Genomic DNA, 7,115 nt, shown 5'->3' with positions numbered 1-7,115 from the left:
AACTAGGCCATTCAGGTCAATGGGCCCACGCCACAATCACGAGCCAATCACATGTGACTTGGCCCCATTAAACTTCTGTATGACAGGAAAGAGAATTTAAAAAAAATAAACCTTTCAGGCAGCGGCATCTCCACCTGAATGCCTCACTGCTTAGCTGTTCTCTGAAAAGCGATCTGTTTTCTTTTCAGAGTATTGGGAGTATAAACCAAGTTTTAGCCATTTAAAGCATCTAAACCCAAAAAAACTAAATTCTAAGTTATTGCAGATTTACCAGTCCTTAGATGTGGTGGCTGCATTAGGTTTCCCTTTTTTCAGGCTCATTTTTCTTTATTTTCTGTTCTATTTGAAAATGGTCTCATCTTAAAAAAAAAAAAAAATTAAAAAAAATAAAACCAATGCAGCCGACACCTAAGAGCTGCGAAGTTACAATTTTTTTTTATAGATAAAAAAAAAAACAGAAGGAAACCAAAAATGTGTTTCATCTCCTGAAAGTGAACCTAATGGCCCCATTAAGTGTGTTGCACACGGGAGTAAAACGTTTTTTACGGATCTCAAATGAGATACTTTGTTGTCTGTGAGACTTTCTCTGCATTGTCAGGTTGTGTTTTCCATTATCGGGAGAGATTTGGTTCTAATAAATTTGGTCTGTATGACAATTTCTGGAATGTTTGATTGTAGATACTCACTATATACTAGTGTGCATCTACAACCAATCATTATTTCTCTGTATATGTTCCCCTTGTTTCTTCCTCGTACAGCGAGCAGACCCTTCGTTTTGTTTTCCTCTTAGGTCTGTTGCACACGGGAAGTAAAAAGTGGAGTTTTCTGATGTGAAATGAGAAGTATTGTTTATGGTACATTGTACACAGCCGAGTAAAGATCAGTAAGGCCTCTTTCACACCGGGGCGGTGGGTGCGCCAGCGGTAAAGCACGTCGGCGGTAAAGCGCCGCTATTTTTAGCAAGACTTTACTGTCAATTTTGCAGTGCTTTTACCCCCCCGCTAGTGGCAGAGAAAGGGTTAAAAACCAGCCAAGAAAGGGTTAAAAGCACCGCTGCAGCAGCACTTTGCTGGCGGTATAGCTGCGCTGCCCCATTGATTTCAATGAGCAGGAGCTGTTTAGGAGCGGCCTTGTAGACCCCCTATCTCTCCATAAAGAGTACCTGTCACTGCCTATTACTGTCACAAGGGACATTTACATTCCACATGACGGCAATAACAGCGATTAAAAACATAAAAAATGTAAAATGACGGTGTAATGAACGATATTGGTTGATCCCTAGTACAAATGAGTATATAGTAAAACCTTGGTTTGAGAGCGTTTTGCAAGACAAGCAACATTTGAAAATTTTGAACTTGATATACAAGCAGCGTCATGTTCCAACTGAGTATAAAAGAGAAGGGGGGCGGCTTTGACACTGGGGGGCGGCTTTGACACTGGGGGGCGGCTTTGACACTGGGGGGCGGCTTTGACACTGGGGGGCGGCTTTGACACTGGGGGGCGGCTTTGACACTGGGGGGCGGCTTTGACACTGGGGGGCGGCTTTGACACTGGGGGGCGGCTTTGACACTGGGGGGCGGCTTTGACACTGGGGGGCGGCTTTGACACTGGGGGGCGGCTTTGACACTGGGGGGCGGCTTTGACACTGGGGGGCGGCTTTGACACTGGGGGGCGGCTTTGACACTGGGGGGCGGCTTTGACACTGGGGGGCGGCTTTGACACTGGGGGGCGGCTTTGACACTGGGGGGCGGCTTTGACACTGGGGGGCGGCTTTGACACTGGGGGGCGGCTTTGACACTAATAGGGCCTGCAAAGCGCCCTGAAAGAGCTGCTGCTGTGTCTCCAATGTGAAAACCCCCCGAGGACTTTCACACTGGAGCGGTGCGCTGCGCTGGCAGGATACAAAAAAATCCTGCAAACCAAATCATTGGAACGGTGAAGGGGCGGTGTATACACAACTCCTTCACCGCTCCTGCCCATTGAAATCAATGGGGCAGCGCGGCTATACCGCCGGCAAAGCGCTGCTGCAGCGGTGCTTTGCAGTGGTTTTAACCCTTTCTTGGCCGCTAGCGGGGGGGTGGGGTAAAAGCGCCCCACTAGTGGCCAAATGGCACAGTGAAATTGACAGTAAAGCGCTGCTAAAAATAGCGGAGCTTTATCGCCGACGCACCGACCGCCCTGGTGTGAAAGGGGCCTTAGTGTAGTAATGTGGTTACATGTAATGAAGGTACAACATTTTAGCCTCGGTTCACACCAGAGGCGGCACAACTGCCCGGGCGACTTGCAAAACGACTTCTGTATAGAAGTCTATGCAAGTCGCCCCCAAAGTCGTACAGGAACCTTTTTCTAAGTCGTCGCTCCCCTTAGAACGGTTCCATAGCACAGAACGGGAGGCGACTTGTCAGGCGACTGGGTCTCCTGACAAGTCGTCCCTGTGTGAACCGAGCCTCAGCAACTCACATTGTTTAAGAGTCACATCTAAGTATGGAGACATTTGGGGTAAAACTGTCCACATAGACCATCCCCCGCACCGCCATTGACGTCATTCCTTCCACGCTGCGCCCCACGAGCGGTTGAAGCCTCGCTTTCAGATCGCTCTCCTGCAGGGGAGTCTTCCCGGTCACGATTGCAGACTGACAGCGGTGCGGGGGATGGTCTATGTGGACGGTTTTTTACCCCGGATGTCTGTATACTTAGATGTGCCTCTTGATAAATGTTGGACCTTCATTAAATGTAACCATATTACTACACTTAGAGGCGCCCTCTCTTCTCTTTTATACTCTGGAGCTCCTGCTGGATTTTTCTCCTAATCCCCCTGTGGAGGATTCCATTTGTAGATGGACATTTTATGGTCACACAACCAATCACATCACTATAATCTTTATATATGGACTATAAACTGAAGGATTTATGAATAAATGGTTGTGGAACGAATCATCTGAGTTTCCATTATTTCTTATGGGAAATTTGCTTTGATCTAAAAGAATTTTGGATTACAAGCATGTTTCTGGAACGAATTATACTCACAATCCGAGGTTTTTCTGTATGATACTGACAATGAAGAATTGTACTTGTCTATACACCTGCACACCTTTTTATTCTCATATACTCCACATTACTCGACCTTTAGACGTCATATACACGGGAGTCACAAGTTCCTGAATAATCAATAAATATGATTCCTGTGTGGGGGGCCTAAAGTCCCACTTATTTAATTGTTACAATTGGGGTGGTGCCGATGGTATCGGTTACACCCACTTCTTGCAAAAATATTCACCTTTTTTAGGAGAAGAACTCCCATCTAATCCTTCATTGGACACTTGCAGGTCAGGTGACATTTACTGCTCATCATTTGTACCATTCAGTAAAGGAACGATCGATCATACAAGCCATTGATGTAGTCCAGCCTTTTACAGCAAGGCTGCCTTGAGATTTGGCAAAATACGTAAAAATTTCCCCAAAAATTGTATACCAGCAGATGGATGAAGCCTTTTAGTTACACAAAGTAACAGATTCTGATTGTGCCCCATTGTGTCCTAATAGCCAATGACCCTCCCCCTCTGTCAGCTCCGGGGTCAAGTTAGCTGAGTGCTGGAGAAAACTAGGGGAGAAGAGAAACATTGGGATACTAGTCGGTACCTGTGTGCAGAGGTGTAGTGGACTTGGAAGAATAAATCGTCTCTAACATTGGGTGTCCTCTGTGTGTGGATGTTGTTGTGTTATGTCAACTATTAGTTTCGTGTTTTTAAAGTGTCACCTCGAGACTTCATCATTTTAGAGGGCGAGTCTTGACTGGAAAGTCGAGAAATTTTGAAGTTTTCTATGGGAGCCGCTGAGCTCGAATTTTGTGGGTCGGTTTATAACCAGTTTTCAGTGTGTGCCGCAAATTATTGTATATCCAGCGTTGTCGTTGTTTGTATTGTGAGACTTTGTGTAAATCGGAGAGATTTCATTCATGTGATTATTGCACAATCTTCTTCTCCCAGCAACTTACACTGAAGTTTGGCAAATCGCCGAAAAATCTTCCTCTGCAACTCTTCAAAACGCAATGTCCGTCATGAACGCCTACAGATGTTGGGGGGGGGGGGTTTGTTTGAATCCTCCTAAATGTACTTATTATTCTCCTAAATCAGTGGTGAACTTTGGCACTCCAGATGTTTTGGAACTACATCTCCCATGATGCTCAAGCACTCTGCAGTGTAGATGAGCATCATGGGAAATGTAGTTCCAAAACATCTGGGGTGCCGAGGTTCCCCATCACTGCCCTAAATGCTCCATGTACTCCGGTGATCGATAGTGCTTGTCGGCGACTTGTTCTGTCAGACCTGTAAATATACATTGAGAGATTCTTAGCTGTGTTGGTTCCTCATCGGCCTCCAGCATTGTATCGGAGAAGATCGGTCTAGATGGATATACAAGATTTTGGCAGCCAGACTGTTAAGCAGGAAGGACCACCAGCAGTAATCACTGTGTTCTCCCGGAGGGGACCCCTTCCCCCGATCTTCTCACAGCTCTATGTAGTATGGTTCACAGGATGACCGTGCATCCAAATCCACATCTGTTTAAAAAACAAATAAAAAAATTATATATATATATATTTGTTTTTTCTCCTGTATGCTAATGAGAATTCTACCACTGCCAGTAGTTGTGTTTTAATTGAACTTGTTATGATTTGTAGCTTCTCTGGGCCTCTTTCTTCAGCCGGATTCACACGGATTTCACTCTCATGTCACTCAGATTTCAGAAGTGATTTCAGAGACTTCTATGCGGTTCCTGCACACAGGTCTATTGGAGTCGCCAAAATTAGTGCAGGAACTACTTCTGGGAATCAGTGCGGCGTCGCACCAATTCGAACGCTGCCATTGCTGGCAATTTGATGTGAATGTGGGCTGAATGTTTGATACTCCAACACTTGTATCCACACACCTTCTTCATCCAATCACCATTGGAATGTGTAGTATCCAATTGGAAACCTTATTTCTCTAAGCAACTTGGAAAGTGTTTCTTGGTGCCGGATCATCATTCACCGAGCAAAACTCTAATGGTGACATTTAGCTGAACTCTTCGTCACTTTTATAGTGCCATAAATTTGTATATATGTTTGTGTGTGTGTAAAATATATATATATATACACACACACGTACACCCCTCAGTGACATTTATGTAAATCTTTTCTTCTATCTTTTCATGTGACAACACTGAAGAAATGACACTTGTCTACAATGTAAAGTAGTGAGTGTACAGCTTGTATAACAGTGTAAATTTACTGTCCCCTCAAAATAACTCAACACACAGCCATTAATGTCTAAACCGCTGGCAACAAAAGTCAGTACACCCCTAAGTGAAAATCTCCAAATTGGGCCCAAAGTGACAATATTTTGTGTGGCCACCATTATTTTCCAGCACTGCCTTAACCCTCTTGGACATGGAGATCACCAGAGCTTCACAGGTTGTCACTGGAGTCCTCTTCCCCTCCTCCATGATGACATCACAGAGCTGGTGGATGTTGGAGACCTTGCGCTCCTCCACCTTCCGTTTGAGGATGTCCCACAGATGATCAATAGGGTTTAGGTCTGGAGGCATGCTTGGCCGGTCCATCACCTTTACCCTCAGCTTCTTTAGCAAGGCAGTGGTGGTCTTGGAGGTGTGTTTGGGGTGGTTATCATGTTGGAATACTGCCCTGCGGTCCAGTCTCTGAAGGGAGGGGATCATGCTCTGCTTCAGTATGTCACAGTACATGTTGGCATTCATGGTCCCCTCAATGATCTGTAGCCCCCCAGTGCCGGCAGCACTCATGTACCCCCAGACCATGACACTCCCACCACCATGCTTGACTGTAGACAAGACACACTTGTCTTTGTCCTCCTCACTTGGTTGCCGCCACACACGTTTGTCATCAGACCACAGGACATGGTTCCAGTAATCCATGTCCTTAGTCTGCTTGTCTTCAGCAAACTGTTTGCGGACTTTCTTGTACATCATCTTTAGAAGAGGCTTCCTTCTGGGACGACAGCCATGCAGACCAATTTGATGCAGTGTGCGGCGTATGGTCTGATCACTGACAGGCTGACCCCCCCACCCCTACAACCTCTGCAGCAATGCTGGCAGCACTCATACGTCTATTTCCCAAAGACAACCTCTGGATATGACGCTGATCATGTGACCTCAACTTCTTTGGTGGACCATGGTGAGGCCTGTTCTGAGTGGAACCTGTCCTGTTATACCGCTGTATGGTCTTGGCCACCGTGCTGCAGCTCAGTTTCAGGGTCTTGGCAATCTTCCTATAGCCTAGGCCATCTTTATGTAGAGCAACAATTCTTTTTTTCAGATCTTCAGAGAGTTCTTTGCCATGAGGTGCCATGTTGTACTTCCAGTGACCAGTATGAGAGAGTGAGAGCGAAAACACCAAATTTAACACACCTGCTCCCCATTCACACCTGAGACCTTGTAACACTAACGAGTCACATGACACCGGGGAGGGAAAATGGCTAATTGGGCCCACACCATTACACCTCCACCACCAGCCTGAACCGGTGATATCCCATCCCCCAACACCATTACACCCCCACCACCAGCCTGAACCGGTGATATTCATCCCCCAACACCATTACACCCCCCACCACCAGCCTGAACCGGTGATACCCCATCCCCCACACCATTACACCTCCACCACCAGCCTGAACCGGTGATATCCCATCCCCCACACCATTACACCCCCACCACCAGCCTGAACCGGTGATACCCCATCCCCCACACCATTACACCCCCACCACCAGCCTGAACCGGTGATATCCCATCCCCCACACCATTACACCCCCACCACCAGCCTGAACCGGTGATACAAGGCAGGATGGATCCATGCGCCAAATTCTGACCCCACCATCTGAATGTCGGAGCTGAAATCCAGACTCATCAGACCAGGCAACGTTTTTCCAATCTTCTATTGTCCAGTTTTGGTGATCCTGTGCCAATTGTAGCCTCAGTTTCCTGTTAGCTGACAGGAGTGGCACCCGGTGTGGTCTTCTGCTGCTGTAGCCCATCTGCTTCAAGGTTGGATGTGTTGTGTGATCAGAGATGGTATTCTGCATACCTTGGATGTAACGAGTGGTTATTTG

The sequence above is a fragment of the Aquarana catesbeiana genome, linkage group LG11 (genome assembly GCF_042186555.1).
Source record: "Aquarana catesbeiana isolate 2022-GZ linkage group LG11, ASM4218655v1, whole genome shotgun sequence".
NCBI lineage: Eukaryota > Metazoa > Chordata > Amphibia > Anura > Ranidae > Aquarana > Aquarana catesbeiana.
This window is presented reverse-complemented; position numbering follows the sequence as displayed.